Consider the following 16,767-nt stretch of genomic DNA (forward strand, 5'->3'; position numbering starts at 1 on the left):
CATATCCCAAATCCTTATTTTTTTTCCATAGAGTTAATCATGACCATTGATTGTCTCTAGACAGGGCACACAATTATTTGAAGAGGACATAATATTGATTTTCAGAATTATTGTGAGTAATTGTCTCCTGCATGATAAACGCATGTGTTATTCTTCAATTTATAGAGTCTATCCTTCAAGCTACCTATTCTCGACAGGTTTACTTAAGCTACGTCAGGGGAAAGTTATTCCTCATTCTTCCCAGACTTTTGGACACAATTTGATTCCCATCATGTTTTCCTGAAACTCGGACACGTCTGGTAATGTTGAAGGATTGACGTTATTCTAAATCAAGTTGTCAACTCGGAGACAGGCGTTTGCTAGTCTGGCAGCTTGTGAATCGCTCTTGCAAAAATACCCACAGAAGCTACATTTATCAACTCTATTTACTTTTGCCTTCTGTTTGATATGTATTCTATGACTGGTTGTGAAAGCATATTTTAAATATATCCTATATAAAGAATCATACGCAAGGCTATGCTATTGTTTGACATGTTTTAGTTTTGTTTAAAAATCAGGATGTGATATCCATCAGTGATGGCTTTGCCCTTGGTTACCTAGTAACTCTCCATTTCCATTGGCGCGCGCGGGAATATTTAGCATAGACTGCGCCGCGCGCACCCGTGATGAAGCTCGTGCCGAAAGCGAGAGTCCGGGCAGGGGGATCAAACCGCGCGGGGACGGAGTAGTACATGCTCCCTCTTGGAAAGTAAACAGGACATATAGGCTGCTATTATAACACGTCGTAAGAGTGAAGATGGTGAAGATGATGAAGAATGTTTGCGCTGAAGGAGGTCATCCCGGAAAATACAAGCTGTGGTAGATTATTATATTTGGACTATACCATACTAAAACTAAAAATTGAACCGGCGTTTTTAATTTTCAATAAGCAAGGAATGGCGAAATTTGCATCGGAACGAGGTAGGTGAGTCATCTGATATTCGCCTGGTTTTGCGGGAGAACATGAGATGGTTACATTTTGCTCGCTGAGAGACTTGGAGGATGCGGGGAAATGGGCACAGACTGTAGCCTATTAAAGGACTTTTTTTTCTCTCTTCTAAACCAAATAACATTATTTTACCTTTAACATAACGCTGTAGTGCCTAAAGCCTACGGGAACTAGGATACTGAAGAAAAGATGATGCATGTTTAGACGTTTCCATGAAGTATAGTCTGTAAGGGATGCGTTTGGGGGGGTTTCAATGCAAACCTTGATAACCCTTGCGTTGGGCATGGAGCTGTTTATTTTTGAACGATGGGCAAATTAAGAGGAGACTAAAGAAAATAGAAGCTACAGTGCTGTGATCCATGTTTATAGCGCTTGTTACTAACTCAAATACCTGTTATGCGCTTGATGGAGATGTGACGCGCAGATGCTCTCCTCCTATACCTCCTCAAAAAAAAAGCCTGATCGGCTGCTGCACGGACACGGCTGCGAGGAGCTCCAAATTGTATCTCCAGTGGATTATGTTAATTGAGGGTTTACAACGTTGTTAACTGGTTTGGAGCAGCACAGTATGTTCGGATCAGTATTCCGCACTTGCGTTCAAGTTTGAATGAAGACGGTCTGTGATGCATGGGAAAGGGTGCACGTTGGCGAAAGTCTGCGTCTGAGCTCCTTACTGCAGCAGGGATGCCGATCCGAACGCGAGGGGAACACAAACTAAAGATCACATAGCTAGGCTAATCGTTTGGAATAGGGTGAATAGCAAGGAAATCGTTATTTTTTTCCCCCTGCAAACAAAGTTATGGATAGGCCTTCCTATTAGATTTTTGGATTACTAGCATGATGGTCATGATTGGTAAACACCAAATAATTAACTTGTTGAATTCCAAAAAAATAAAAACAGAGGGGGTGGAAATTTGCATGCAATAGTTGTCATGGTGACTGGTTGAATAAGCGATGTGGCCTTGAAACCTGAGCATTTAGGAAGTTATCCAACCTTGTGTTTGGCATTCTTACAATGACTAAAAAGCAGCCCTTCAGGGGGCCTTGATATACCAGACACATAGCATTCATTGGTCGTTTGCATAAAACGTATCTATGAAATTTGATTATGATCCTTAGGATTTAGATTTGAGTTGCGGCCAAAACTGTGTTAATTTAACGCTGGTGTCCCTTCAGTGTTATGGCAGGGATTATGCATGTTATGGGTGCTACATTTGTCATTCAGTTCCTGTTCTAGTCCAGCAACTGTTTTTTCTCTTCCTTTGTTGCAAATTCAATTCTCCCCTCTTCTTTTGAAAGAGTTGTGTGTGTACACAGACACTCTAATGAAATCCTTTGTGATGATAGTATTACTTTCTGTTAACAAAGTGTAATAGTTTAGCTGAGATACACAACATTGGCTCGATGTTTGACTGAACCATCTTTTTTTCCCATGAATTTAGGGCACACACACACACACACACACACACACACACACACACACACACACACACACACACACACACACACACACACACACACACACACACACAAACACACACACACACACACACACACACACACACACACACACACACACACACACACACACACACACATACACATACACACACACGCACACGCAAACTAAATACAAACACATAATACCCCCCTCCACATGCACACAGAACAAACACATTCTCTAACCTCAAGGAAGATGAGAATGCAAACTAAGTGCATTGTTTTTACTCTGAAAGTATGTCAGTGCATAGTTCCATGGGACTACCTGTCTTTTGTAAAGGTCAGCAAAGTGCTGCCCTTACTGTGAATCTTCCTTTCTATGGCGGCACTTCACTTCAAACCTCTATATTGATGGACCTTGCATTGCGGTTCATAGAGGTGTGTCTGCTTATGTGGTTCAAGAGTGCACCTGACCTTGTCTAAGGATATGCAAATTGATTTCCCACTACAGAAACCTACTGTATTGTACGTTTTCAGAATTTATTCAGGCGTAATATTTATGAACTCAACTTGGCATGTTTCAATAGCAGTAGAGGGGTGACATCAAGCATGATGGCTCACATGTTTAGGCCTCCATGACTCAACTGAGTACTACTCCAATGTGTTTTAGTACACATTGGTGGGGTTTCCCTATTTTTCAATGCAAGACAAATGATCAGTTAGCAACATGGGGCTGGTTCTTGCCACTTAAAGGTTAAATATTTCTCACTCCTGCAGGATTAACATAACGCCAGACTTAATGCTGAAACACTGTTGATACAAACCCATTCATGTCTTTGCCCTGTACGGTAACGACGCTCTATAAACGTTACATACCCTTCATATTCCTACCACGTTTATTTATCATTTATTTCCACGTCCATATCTAAGCCATATATGCATACAGGAGAGGTTTTGTTTGACTAGCAGAATGTTGTTTGGCCCCAGGCAGAGAGACATGCCTCAAGACTTTTCGCATTTAGCATATCTAAATTTCTACATTTAGCATTGTTCATAGCCCAAAAACATCTCCCCTGACTAGCACACGTTCGCCTGCCAAAGACCAGAGTCGGTCTTGTGAACAAGATTCTGTTGGGTCCCACAATTTTAACTACAAAACAGATGTCACACAGCAAGCCCGGGCACACTGTCTGCCAAAAGTTATCATTTTATTATTAAATATTTAGTTATGATCAAATGATTCGATTACTCGTTATAAAAAAAAAAAACTGATCTCAGAGGGAACCGGTGGGTGTACAAATAAAGGACAAGCCACACTATGCAGGAGCCATGGGGATCTATTCTGAATTTTTTTCCATTTTTAGAGGGAAGGAGTCGGCTTGAACATGCATCACATTGGGAGGGGGGCAGGTAAAGGAGAGGGGAGGAAGGGAAGAGTTGAGGTTGAGGAGAGTGTTGCTGCCATGGAAGGATAGTTAATCAGATGCCCAACTTTGCAGCTGAGCCCTTCTATGTGTGTTATATTCACCAGGATATCTACAGTATATATATAAATATAAAATGTACTTGTTAAAGCTGTAGGAATTTCTTATCCATCTAACTTATCTATTCATCTATACAAAGTATATTGATAGATACAGTATATACAAATAATCCTACCCATGCTTACAAGAATATATATATATTTATACTGACCATTCATTAACAAGTCCCAAAGGATATTAAATTGTAGAACTATTGAATAAGGCAACATTTGCAATTGTATTTTTCCTGATAGAATTCTGTCAAATTGATAACAGGCTGGATTTGCCCTTTCCACTTGGAACAAATACAAGCATGTTGCATTCAAAGTGGTCTGTGAAGGCCAGACCTTATTCCAACAAACATCCAGGCATCTAGTACTTTCCTCCACACTACTCATTTAATCAAACAAGTATACTCCTCTGTATTCAAGTGATCTATCTAATTATTCATATTCAAAATGTCTTAACTAATTTGTATCAGGATAAAAAGCTTCTGCCCCTACTTTGAGGCTGTCATCCTTCCTATTTATTTGTGTTGTTTTGAAATGTACACCTTAATCCAAGCGGCTCCAATTGCCTTTCATTCTCCCTAATCCACCACGGAAAAATATGCAAACAAGTCCCAGGGAATCAAAGCCCGGGAATTGGGGGGATGAGTGTCATCGCCAAGATGTCATGGCTCAAGGCGTCGGACCAGGTCTTTACCCTGTTAGTCGTCTGGATCCTTATCCAGCCAAGCAATCACTATAAGCTCCCACATTTCCCATTTTGTCCTCCTCCTCGTTTCCCTAACGTGAGGTAAAGTATTGTTTGGGTCTGTCAGGATGCAGAGGCAACGGGGCCATCTAATTCATGGGGTAAATTAGTGGAGATAAGGCTCCAGGCAGTAGCCATGGCCTTCCATTGATCCCCCGAGGCTGGCTCTTAAGAAGCTTAGTAAAAGCCTGTCGTATGAAGACGTGACATGGAGCCGGCTAAATGGGCTGCGTTGGAGTGCCTTCCATCAACGTAGCATTCATATTTGGGTCACCGTCGTTCAGGCATTAATCCCATTCAATTTATTCGTTCTTGGTTTATTAATTCAACAACTTTAGGAAAATACTTGACCTGTCAGGTGGTTTGCGTACGAACGAGGGTATATCAGCAAAGCTTGGAAACAGCTGTGTGCCAGAGTGACAAAACACACTCATAAATTGTATGAGTGTGCTGTTTTGTAAGTCTGTGTGCCGGTGCCACAAAATCAATAATTCATGCTGGTTTACCCATTGTAAAAGACCATGGAAGAACTCTGCCAGAGTCAGTGGGTCGCACACACTGGGGAAACAATTAGAGGAGCAATTTTCAGCTACACATATCCCGCTTTCTTTTGCTCTAGAGTCCAACCCGTGTGACTCTGCCATTGTTAAAAAATTAACAGACACAGACCACCGTTGCTTCAGATCGGACTACAAAAGGCCATGTCAGGTCCCTGTGATGTGTTTGGGTCCGTGTGAAGTGGAAAGCTGGGTGACTGATGGCCCACCAGTCTCATGGGTGTGTGTGAACGTCATAATGCTGACAGATTACAGATTTAAATATTTTAAACCTCATGGAGCGCATGCTGCTGGTGATGAAGGGAGTGGAAATGGCTGTAGTAATGCAGGCGATTAATAAAGATTCTCTCGCAGCACGGACACACACACATGCACGTTCTCTCCAAGCACGAGCACGCAAATGTACATCCACACAGGCCCTCACTCACACACACACATGTGCACACACAAACACACAAACACACCCTTCTTAAGCTGTGGGTCATGGCATAGTGCAGGCTGTGTTGGCCTTTAAATTTGAATCAATATGTATTATTTGACAGCTGCTTTTGTAGTTTCTTTTTTTTCGGTTTTTCCCTTCTCATTCTATAATTTATACTGAGATCAATATAAATAAACATCCTTCTTTCCCCCTGAACACACCCACACCCAAACAAATGCACTGGCACACAAACACAACCACACACACACACACACACACACACACACACACACACACACACACACACACACACACACACACACACACACACACACACACACACACACACACACACACAAACACACACACACACACACACACACAACCCAGACACAAATTCTAGACATTCTCCTGAATATGTCCTTTTTATTATGAAATAATAGATTTAGATCAAGTCTAATCAACTCTGACATGGAGTTCAGCATCAATGTTGTGTTGTCAACAAACACACCTTGTTCATCAGAAGGTGATTTGTCACTTCAAATTATAAGAGTGTGTGTTTTTCCTCCACAATTTTGTGTCTCTGTGTCTATGTGGGTCTCTGTCATTCTGTTTGTCTGTATCCTAGAAGAATGCATCTAAGCGTGTAAAGGTCAAGCGAGTTATCTGCTATATTAGGACCTGCATCATGCTTCCTATGTCGACATTGGCACTTGTCTCTTTTGAGAGCAAACATCACAGGTCTAGTGAATTACTTGATCTGACATTGATTGATCTGCTTTTTTGTGATAGGAGATAGAGATTGAAGAGTCAAGGGATATATAATATTCCAATTCCCACTCTCCTTTACTGGTTGCTATTCTGCTCCTGTAGCTCAAGCTGCATAAGCAATTATTTTGCCAAAATTGTATTGCTTATGTTCAACAAAATGCTAAATCAGATGTAATATGTAACATAATTGGCAAACAATATAATTGAAAAAACTTCTTCAGTCTTCATTCTTTTACTCAAAAGCAATTTGTGCGGATACTTTTGAAATCCAGCCCAACCATTTTGCAAATTATTGTAGAGCTATAGTTTTGTATTTGCCCTATGATTGGGATTTTGATGCAAGTATGGAGACCTACTCCTGGTTCCTAATGTCTATTTATAGCGCTTGCCAGTTTAGCAGGGGTTGCTGATAGCCTTTGAGGACAGAGAAATTCCTCCATCAAGCTCACAGCCCATCTGTGCCCGTGTTCCTCCCAAAAGGAGCTATCCTCCACAATTATAGCTTTTCCCCCAACGACACCATCATCATGCCATCACTCTGTCTGTGTAAGAACAGGCTCCAGGAAATTGACTTGATAGTAATCTGACAAAATTACCCGGAAAGGAAATTAGACTGGGGAATTTGGTCTGACATTGATTATGTTTTAAAGGAAAAATATCAGCTTGGTCTGGCCATCACCCTTTGGACTTAATGATACACAATTCATCCATTGATTATTTGATGTATGCCTTGACAATGCCAGGTCTGAGATCATTTTCTAAATAAAGTCGGTGTCAGGCCCTAATAGTGTCAGGTATCTTTAACTCACTACGGCTCATTACAGCGATTCAGATCTAGATTTACCTGCAAAACTGGGTCATTACAGAAATAGCCCGGTGGCTGACTCTCCCAAGATGGAAGCTCTGATGAATAGATGGCTCTTGGTCACCATCACAATGGCCAGTAGATGGAGTGGATGGAGAGATAAGATAGAGCGCCAAACCATTTCAGATGTTCTTTGTGTCTATAATGTGATATTTGATGGGTCCACTCAAACAAAGTTTTAACATTGAAGAGTTTGTCGGTGTGGATTCACACACAATGCCTTAGGCGTCTCATTTTTCTGATCCTTTAAGTAGCCTAGATTTGAGGATTGTCTAAATTACACTTTGTGCGCAAATTCCTAAGCACTATTTATTTTTAGGATGTAATGAAGATGTGGGCTGTGATTCGCCATGGACTAAAAAGCGCCTGTTTCACAATTCACAACGCAACACAAACAAGTAATTCATTATGAAATATATCGTATCCCGTAAATCAAGTGTTGTTTTCATTACCGCTTTGGTTTTGGTTATAATCACATCATATAATCGTACGTATGCGTTGGCAGGTTCAGGTTTGGGGGCTGGCGGAGACTTTAGAGGGTCTAGTTCCCCTTGGGTTCCCTTTGGTAGATGGACCCACTGCGGATTCCATCTGGGTTAAAGTGCAGGTGTTGAATGACATAATGGTGGGCAGTTCAGTCGTGCAGCTGAAGGATACTGTTGGATGGAAACACTTCTCTGGAGTAGCGGGAAACAGTGAGGGGATCAAAGAGGGATAAGGGAGAGGACAGGAGGAAGGAGAGAGACTGAAAAGAAACAAGAGGGAAATGGTTAGGTTGAAGAAAGGTAAGCCAGGATAAGACTTTTGACAAGCAAGCTCTAGGCTGAAGAAAGCCAGTCAAACAAAAGTCTGCCAAATTTGTTTTATTCATGCTGTGGACAGCCGCTGCTTTTACAGCGACAGACAAACAGGAATAATACAAAGGATACCAAATTTAACGGTTTAGAAGGGTTTTTATTATGAATAGTTTGGCCCTCCTATCGTGCGTTTTATCAGACAGTTTTGATTGAGTCAGAACTCTGTGGCTGGCTGAAAATTACTAAATGATTCAACATCTTTTGACACCCCTGAAATTACTGCTATTCCCATTTCATATTCTCTTTAATCACACGCTCTTTCAATTCAAACCTGCTTTGCACACATTGCCCGCCCTCCAAATTTACCCACAACCTTAGCTCCAAACCAAACAGTGCCCAGAAGAACAGGCTTAATAGTTACATATTTAGCTTAGCCAGTGCATGCATTATCTAATGCGACAATTATTTGTATTTGTCAGTGTAGACCAGCAGTTTGCAAATACCGGTTACTGAATTCAGATTAAGTGAATCTGCTCAGTTGGAATGACCTGTTTATATTTAAGTGTATGTCCATTATAAATAGTAACCATCTCGCTTGTTGATAGTATTGAATAATGATCTTACAGTCTGCATAGAAAATACTGTAGGCGTAATAGTGTCCGCATACACAAAAATGATCAACTAAAGGCCAGAGATTATTTTTGCAAGACCAGCTGTTTGGGGGGAGAAAAAACTAATCCTATGGGGAAAGTCATTAATTGCACATCCCTTCCACCCACCTTCTCAAACCAACTTACTCCTTTGGGTTACTTCTAATGATACCCTTATAATGAAGTCTACTGATCCGTGATCAGTGTGCAAAAACAAATCCACGGCTGACCTCATAAAGCTGTGTCTCCGCTTTTAGGTTTCCCACTGTGCTTTCTGAGAGAGGAAGTGCTGGAGCTTGAATCGTTAACACTATCACTTATGATGCCAGAAATGTGATATATTTCCCTCGGGAGACAGCTCTGTCTCTGTGGCCCACTTTTCCCCTCTCACACGCTTGGTTTGCTGTATGGAATTGAAAGGGAGAGAAAAAAAACAAAACTGCCCCATGTAAAGCGAGGTCCGGCCCCCTCTCCATCACTAGCAGATCACCATGGCAGTTTCCGTCCTGTGATGTTCCGTCTGCGCTATGTGATTCTCTGACATTGAATGATGCCTCAAAGTGTCTTTCACTGGGACCCTTCATTTTTTTGGCCTCTAATAAAAGTTACAACCCTATACCCCTCTCCAAATACAACATTGCTAAAGATTAAAGCAAACGGACCAGTAGAGCAAGGATTTGGTGTCGAAAGGCCAATAGATGATATTTATGTAATCTTAGCGCACCAGGGCTGAGGCTTTAAGCATCAGAGAGAGAGAGATATATATATATATATATATATATATATATATATATATATATATAGAGAGAGAGAGAGAGAGAGAGAGAGAGAGAGAGAGAGAGAGAGAGAGAGAGAGAGAGAGGCCCAAGGACAGTAGCATGTTCTCAGAATTCCTGCCTGCCTGGTGCTGAGAGTTAAGACGAGCAGTTTTGCAATAAAACAAAGCCCATCTCATTTATCTGACCTGCCCGCACAACCTCTGGTACCACATGCTCACAACGATAGCCACTCTTCAGGCATGGATTGCCACAGTTATTGATAGGGTGAGAAAAAAAACAATACACCAAGGGGGACTGAACTGAAAATAATATGCCCCATGAATTGTGGCAGTGTGCTGCATTTGGCATTGAGATATTGTCCGTAGTTAAATGAAAATTGTCAAATATATGTATTGTTTTTCAAGGATTTTGCCCTCTTTCCGAATTTGTGTTATATTACTATGGTAGCATTAATAGTTTATGGATTCCAAGTCAAACCATGTTTTTGGTGATAATTCGTATCCTCCTGGGACACAGACATAGTCCCTGTGGGCTGGTAGACAGCCTGCTTGAAAACAATGAAAATAACCCCCCTTTCATCATTTGATCCGACTAACTTAATCCTGCACAGAGGTTGATCTCATCTTCTCCAGAAAAGCCTTCATTTTTATCAAACACATGGATGTCTTTTGTAGAGGGTGTCTGCATACAAAGTGAGATGTTAATCTACGTTGACCAAGAATGACGCCACCTACTGTAAACACATGCAGGTTTTGACCGCAGATTGTAAATAATATGGACGTATAATCTGTGATATCACCCATCGGTTGTTGTATGACCGCTATGAGGGTATAGGTTTGCGTTTTACAAAGCAGTGCCATTGGTTGCAACCAGCAATAGCCACAATCAATATTTGGCACAGTGTACACCAGGGTGGGACTTGAATAACTGCCTTGCTATGTGGAAAACTTTATCTATGTACACATATATATATATATGTATATATATATTATATATACATACATATATGTGTATATGTACCAAGAAGCCCCTCAAGGCCGTTAGAGGAACTATGTGCTAGTGTTTACCGCCTGAGATTCCAAACAGTCAGCCTTGAAACCAACGGTTTAGAACCATGTCTTAAATTTACCACAAGAAAGACGACAATAACTATAATGGGTTTTTAGTACGTTTGAGTACGTTTGCAAGTACATTTGAGTATGTTTGCAAAGTGTGAGTCTTGCATAACTGAGGAGATAAGTGAAGGATCGGTATGCTAATTAGTTTTGCTTTCTAGAGACTTGTGAAGGCTTTATATGTATCCTAATAATATCTGTACATTGACTAAGCTTTTCATTTTCCTCCCATGATTCTCCCCTGCATTCTGCCTCTCACGGCTCATAAAATGTGTGAACATCAACACACCTACACACTCTCACAGCAATACACAGGAACAACATTTTCGGCATGTTCTGCCAAGGATAACTAGTGTTTCTGCTTACTGCACCGGTAATGACTCGCAGTCATTACATAACTTACTTTTTTCCGGACGAGGGGCCGCAGTTTTGTGTCTTTCAGAATTATGGGAAACCTTATAGGCATATTCTTTAATGAGAAGCACTTCCATTGTCCTGCCCTGCAAAGGAACGCAAAGGCCATCAAACACGAAACAACACGCTTGTTTTAAATGTTTTAGTCTTGTAATTACATGCAGGGGTGAAACAAACGTAATACTCTCTTCAATCTCTGTGGCCTCTGCATGTGGCACTCGTATCGACACCACTTAGGCACAGAGGAATAATTCTCTAAGAGTCACTGTTTAAGGCATGCGAGGGATATCAACAGCTAAATGCAATAAAAATAAATCCTCCAATTGCTTTTGAAGTAACAAGATTTGATCCCCACGCACCGCACAATTCAATCCTGCATATTCTGTGTTGTTGTATTATTCCGTTCGTCATTGTGTTAATGAAAATAAATATTCATAGTATTCATATTTTTCTTGGAGAAAAACGTAGTGGCAAAAAAACAAAACACTCAACCTTCCTCCCCCTCAAACACTCACTATCTCTCTCTCTCATCTTCTTTCTTTTCTTCTCTCACACACAAACACACACACACACACACACACACACACACACACACACACCAATGTTTGAGTACCAGCAGTGCGTAAACAGTAAAAAATGAGTACTATTGTGTGTTCACGGGTGTGAATTCTTTTTTTGGCGCGGTGCATATATAGAATGGGCAGATAGTTGCGAGTCGCTCCTGTGTGCAGTGTGTCGGGAGAGGGGAGGCTGGGAGACACCCCAAGCCAGATCTGCCTCCAGGGTTGGGGCATGGCCTACTTCTAAGCATCATTACTGCATCCTCTCCTCCTTTGGTTATAAGTAAACAAATGGGATGTAAACACATTCTCCCAGTTGTTTGCCTTGTAATGGGCTTGAACAGATTTTTTTTTTTACAAACCAATTCAAATTAAATTCATAGGTGTACATAGGCGTTGTATATTTAATGGACTAGATCAGGGTTTATGGGGAAGAGAGTTTTAACAAAAGCGGTAACCTCCAATATGTGGCGCCTGTCTGTTTAACCTTAATCGCCCTCACCGGACCCCTGTGTGTACTATGCGTGATTGGTACCGTCGTGGTCCCCTCTTCTTCCCTGGTCATTATAATTCCTCTGTGTGTGAATAATGTTCTGCAAGAGACATTCTTAAGTGCAATGTCTAGGACTCGGGTGTCAGCAATAATACCAGGATAGCCTCACCTCCATTGCCCTCCTCTGTGTGCAATGGCACGGGGGATATTATAGCATTATAAGCCCTTGAATTATAGCAATATCGTTAGCTCAATGTCAGCAAATAGGTGAATGTGTTTTCAGGGGTATCGACATATTTCTGCAGGAACTTTTTTTTTTTAACAGGTTTTAGTGCTAAATATCTGTTAATGAATAAATAACATTTCATTGAGTCACCTTGATAGACATGCTCCGAAGCACACGTAAATGGACACTGCTCATTTTTTAAAAAGAGACTCACATACTTCCAATTATAATTTTTTTCATCATAGCCTTGTAATATAAATAAGGAATTATGTTAAATGGATCATCTGTGTGAGTCCTCTTGGGACGCTGAAAAAAGACCAACAAGTACAATGACAAGAGATGCATTACCTAATAGATTTGGCAGAAATACAGAGTTCAGGGCAGTCTGATAAAGCTGGGTTACAGTACTTTAATCAATCACTAAGAACACGAGCCAATTTAGGAAGAAGCCTGACATTCCAGATAGGCTTTCAGACAGGATTAGAAATACTGAATGGAGAGCAAACGCATCTGCCAAAGCAGGCCATGTGGACGGTCAGGGGCACAGCGTTCCTCCCTGGTTGTCGGAAAATGGGGTTCTGGTCAAAACTCCTCCCCCCCCTCCCCACATCAACACCCAGTCCCCCGTAATTTGTTCCTGGGCACCTTCCAGTTTTATACACCTGCGATGAGCGTCGATAACCAGACACGGATGCTTCTGTTGTTTACTTTCTCCCTTTGGAATTGGGTCCTTGGCATTTAAGGAGTCCCGTGGAGCACATCATTATCGGGGTTCTCTGCAGTGATTCATCACATCTGCAACATGCAGTCTGGTCTGCTGTGTGAGACGCTTGGCGCCCTATAGAACAACACTGTGAGAGTGATCCTTCTCACTGCTCCTTTTTTTTTTACGATAGTCTGCGGTGGTTGCCTCGCCTCTTTAATTTTTGTAGCCATCTCCCTGTCTGACCAGCGTCCACCAAACTCGCTCCATCTTGTTTGTCTCTAATACCGTCAATCCATTTTCGGTTGAATGTATTTATTTCAGATAAGCCATTTCCTGGAGCTTTAGGGCTCCCTGTAGTAAAAGCCTTGCCCTAAGCTCCCGCTGCAGTCTTACCATGACCAGAATCAATGGGGATGGCAGCCAGGGTTTCTGATGGTGCCAGATAAGGGGATGGTTCAACTGTACTGATTGATATCAGTTCACTAATCCCCCTACATCTCTTTTAAATCCACCTGGCTGTTGCTCCAAATAGGGCTTTAATGGGGTGAATTACCATTGATATGCGAAATGCCGGACCCTGCCTTTTTCCCCCGTCTTAGAGTACCATTCTGATTGGACATTTTAAAGTAAATAAGCTGCTAATTATATTCACCCTATTATTTTTTATTTGAAAAATAACATGCTCTATTTCACTTTCTCATTAAATCCAAATCGGACAAAAAAAATCCCACTCATAATTCATTGCACCACAAGCAAACAAGGTTGCACTCGTGTCAAATGCCAAGCCCTGCATACAGAACGCCATACTCATTGGAATGATTATAAAGTGGTAATATTTTTTCCGATAGGGAGTACAGATTGTTACTGACTCGTGGGTTCTGCATGTTACGAGTGCATTTGCATCTTTAGTCTTTAGTATTTTCGACCGATGGTGAAGGTCAGTGGCTCATTAGCGTCGTAGCATCTATTGGGATGCTGTGATATACATAGCAATCATGTGTGGCGTGTTGCCAGGGCCATCTAAACATTGGTGCCTCTTGATCAGGGTTGACCTATAGTTAAAAGCTCATCGTCATTGGATTGAGGCTCGCGAACTTCATTATGTCCCCCCATGACTCAAGGCATGTTTTCGAGTGTAAGTTCCTCAGTTAACTCATGTCATTAAGTGGCAAAACTAAACCCTATCCTTTGTGGGAATAGGTCCCTCACCGTAATGCTCATGAATGAATTATGTTTTTTTTTTGTGTGTGTTCTTTTCATAAAAAATGGATGCCATGGGTTTCACTGTGTCAAGTGCACTCATGTACATCTCTGCTTTCAGCGGCGTATTCAGAAATCCTCCCTGTCACACAACAATACACTTTGGCAACTCTCACTTCTCTGCGACTACAGCTGACATTTGCATGTAAATAGCGTCATTCTGCTTCTGTGCTTTTGGCATTTCTGATACTCCAAGCCGCCGAGGACCTATTAAAGAAATGTCTAAATAATGAAATGGGTTTGTGTTTGTTTTCCGACTATCCGTGTCCATGTAAATCAATTTGTATGTAAGAAAATTACAAGTCGGTACAATTTATGTAAATTTGACATATTTTGATACTGGAAACTTTTTGATATTTCATATGGTACTTTATGATACAGTCTCCTTACGAGAGGGAAATTGTAGGATATTATTCCGTTCAAAAGAATACACAAAAGCATGCTGTTGATAGAAAGGCAGAACCTAGCTGTTTTCTGAACATAGAAAATCATTATGTGCAATTCTAGAAATATGAAAGAGCTTCATGCTGCTCACTCAGTCGCATTACTATTAGCATCTGGGTCAATCATTTTAAATGTTGAACAAAGTGCAAGTTCTATTTATTTTACAGTATCTTTCCAGGATGATGGTAAAATGCCAGAAAGACATAATTATCTAGATAAAAGTTACAAAATGCAAGCCTTTCAAGATTTGATAGTCAAGTTTAATACTGTGTCAAACTAGAGCAGTTTAATTAGTTTGCAAAATAGTTATCCATCTGTGGCAATAGCGATCCATTATCCTAATGCAATAGTATTGGAAATTTCAATAATTAATTATTTTACATAGTCTAATTTGTGTGTGCACCAGCAAATATATATATTTTTATAATTTTTAATACACTGCATTCTTCTCTGATCCACCTCATTTAAATCATTTAAAGTAAATACGATTGCTTTGCTACACTCAAAGATATTGATAATTGGGTTATTTGGTCAACACATTGAAATAGTACTTCCGAATAGCTTGTCTATAAATACGGTGGGTTGCAATTTCCCCAAAGAAACAGTCCAACTACTTAGACTGATTCTCAAATAATAATTTGTAATTGGATTAATGTAACAATAGTAAACCCCTAATCTGCCTAATTTATTTAATGGAACTGCTAATTGAGTTCCTGACCCTTTCATGGTAAGTAGTTTTCTTCGGAACATTTCGGAGGGATTTTTAACTTAATTCCAGCTATGCCGTCTTTCATCGGCTACCTTTAAATTAACAGTGTAACCTAGATCTTTAAGAAGAACAACTATCCTAAGTGTGAGCCTAAAATGTTTGAAAAGAAAAGGAGATAGAAGGCAGAACTGAAAGATGGCTTTGCACATGACTGTCAAGGAATGTACTAATAATTGACCTGTCACTCAACAGACCTTTGATCTGCTACTCTTTTGTGAGATAAATCCACTTCCGACTTTTTTAAATCACTGCTGTTTCACTTTGTCAATATTTGGTTCCAATTACGCCCCATAAAGAAAACAAGCACAAAATATTCACTTGGTACAAAGCATAGTACAAAATTTGATCATTCATAGTAAGTCATTATCATTAATGTCTCATGAATACAGGAACTGGTTATTTTTCTCTTTGTCCTCTCCATTCCCCCATCTATTTCCTGTTTCTGTTCCTCTGTCCCCTTTTTTAAAGGTCAGTTCGGCAGGCGAGGGAAAAGGATAGGAAATACGGAAATGGGTTGATCCTTGGCAAGCTTTATCAACTTAAGTTGTGTGACCTATTACTAAAGGCCCCTTTGCAACAACCCAGTCAGGGTATAGAAAAACAGCATTTTTTGTTGACATAAAACAGAGCCAGTGCTCGCCAAAAATAAAACAACCGTCGTTTTTTATTTCCTGTCCCGCGTTGACGCTCACGCTTTAAGACTACACAAAGGCGTGCCGCTTTGCTAGGTTGCTTTCAAACACGAATGCCAACGGTTTACCGCATGAGAACCAAGCCCACCCTGATAAACGGCATCTGAGGGAACACACTTAATGAGCCTGCCATTTGTGAAGCTTTAATGTGTTTACATATGGTTTGATTAGAGACAGACCTGATACCCGGCCCTGTGGTTCCTGAAAGCATCCCCGTGGGCCACTTGAGTGATTACTCACTTTGAATATTGTTCTGTATGTGTCTCTACTGGGAGCCGCTCTGTGGTGGATCAATAGGCGCCGAGATGATGAGCCACGGGGAGGAACGTCCCTATTTCATTTTACAGATGCAAGCTCCGCGGTATTTCTCCCACAATAGTGTCTGTTTTGCCTTAATGTCTCCTCGCAGTGTGCTACTGGAGACGGTGAATGTGGCCGATCTCAGCCAAGCACCTAGTCTCGTCACCAGACCGCGAGGCTGTGCAGGGGCTGTCTGTCTGCCTGTTCCCTCAGCCTCACGTACATCCCCCGCGGAATCTCT

General features: G+C 41.0%; 1 protein-coding gene across 2 annotated transcripts in view; it reads left to right on the forward strand.

Annotated features, from left to right (window-relative positions):
- Positions 1-685: 685 nt before the first annotated feature.
- The window catches only part of nlgn3a (neuroligin 3a), a gene marked incomplete in the record, with an annotated part of 124,867 nt that continues 108,785 nt past the window's right edge, over positions 686-16,767 (forward strand). The window contains 1 exon segment of one of the 2 annotated variants that reach the window (XM_030368951.1): positions 686-964. 2 annotated transcript variants of the gene reach the window in all.

This window comes from Gadus morhua, chromosome 10 (assembly GCF_902167405.1).
Source record: "Gadus morhua chromosome 10, gadMor3.0, whole genome shotgun sequence".
NCBI lineage: Eukaryota > Metazoa > Chordata > Actinopteri > Gadiformes > Gadidae > Gadus > Gadus morhua.